A 1,769-nucleotide genomic window follows, 5' to 3' on the forward strand; every position below is an offset into this window, starting at 1 on the left:
GCAAACGCAAATCTGTGCATGTTTTTCTGAGCATTAACGGCATTGAACATAACGGAGGAATCAGATATCCCTAACTTCTCTACCATGAAAACCAGAGGTCAGAAATCCCAAGTAAAAACTTAATAAAACAAAGTCCAGGATGGAGATAAAATATATTTTGATGACTTACTATTTTGTAGAATGAACATCACTTCTTCCTTGCAGTGATTTAAAAATCCTAAATTGACCCTTCAAGCAGGTCTGTCTGTAAGGTGAGAAATGACCTTCAGGCAGAGACGAAAACCTAAGGCACAAATCTAGGAAGTGAATTGCCCAGGTTTTACGCCAAGCTGCTGCCTGAAGTGAGATGAGAAAGATCTCCCACTTCCTGGTAACTCACTGATTACAGCAATAGCTGATGGTGAGGCCCCACTGTGCCAGCAGGTTATCAGCATCTTACTGATAGGCATATTTTTACCCAGCAAACTTTTGTTCATTTCCACAATTTATCTCATCCTAGTCTTCATTATGCTAATCCTAATATTAAAGAGACACGTGGAGGTGTGTCCATATATACCCCTATAGAAAGTAGAAAATTCAGGACTCAAACCTAGTATTACTGACTCCTGACACCAGCGTTATTTTAGCCCCTCTTAAAATAGGAGAACATAGAGCGACGAGGAAACTGGATCCAGGGCCTGAGATGCTCTCCATGAGCTCACGGAGTGTAACAGAATTTCTGTACACAGACGACTTCCGAGGCTTCATCCTCTGAGTCCATCACTGAGCACGAGGAGCTCCAGCGAACTTCAGCGCTCACGTCACTACCAGAAGGATTCTAAATGTAACTTGGCAGAAGAAAAGAGGGCATTTTCATTTAGTAAATTGTTCTTAATTGCAGCTTCATTTTGTATATGACAGGCTCTCTTCCTCTGAAGAAATCACATGCATCTCCTTATAAGAACACGGAAAACCATCGCGACTGATGAAGTCTCGAGGTTTCAATTTCCTGAAGCAGAAAAGATAAGTCCTTTCTTGTTGCACTAGCAGTTGTGAAAGTATTCATGTTGCCAGGCTTTGAAAATTCCACAGTGATTACTGAATTAACACGTATCCAGCGTGAATGGAAATGATCTTTATTAGCCCGGGACTATACCACGTACAGGTATGAAGAGGGGGGGATGCTGAGATTGTAACCACGGAGGCGGGTCGTCCCAGAAACGTAGTGACTGGTAGCAGGGAAGCGAAATATGCAACAGACAGAAACGAATGTAACACGGAGTGTAAGAATCTCAGCTCTTGAGTTGGACGCCTTTGTGGTAAAAGGGGGAAGACCTTTTGGAGAACTTTAAATGGACCTTGCCAGGGATGGGGAGAGCGTTGGAACAGAGTAACAGAGACAATTTGTGTGTGTGTCTTCTGTGTGTTATTTTAATTTCCTTGGTGGCTGTATAAATCTCTGCCAGCCTTGGTTTTAGTCTGTTAGATTCTAATTTTAAGCGTTCACATTGCTCCAGGGTGGTGCTCCCTGTTCTTCCTCCAGCAGTTTCCCCTGGTCAGTGCATACACACAGCTGACCATAAACTCTTCCCACAGACATCACGCATCTGACCTCAAAGTGGAGTGTTTTCTTTTTTTTAGATTTTGATATCTGTATAGTGCATCCCAAACCAGCCACTACACAAAGTATTGACTCTTGCATTCCTTCCAGGATAAGAAGTATATGGGAGAAAAGCTACAAACTCTCTTATATAAAGGTATTTACAGAACGTCCCCATTTTGCCAGCTTT

This window comes from Phacochoerus africanus, chromosome 12, assembly GCF_016906955.1.
Source record: "Phacochoerus africanus isolate WHEZ1 chromosome 12, ROS_Pafr_v1, whole genome shotgun sequence".
NCBI lineage: Eukaryota > Metazoa > Chordata > Mammalia > Artiodactyla > Suidae > Phacochoerus > Phacochoerus africanus.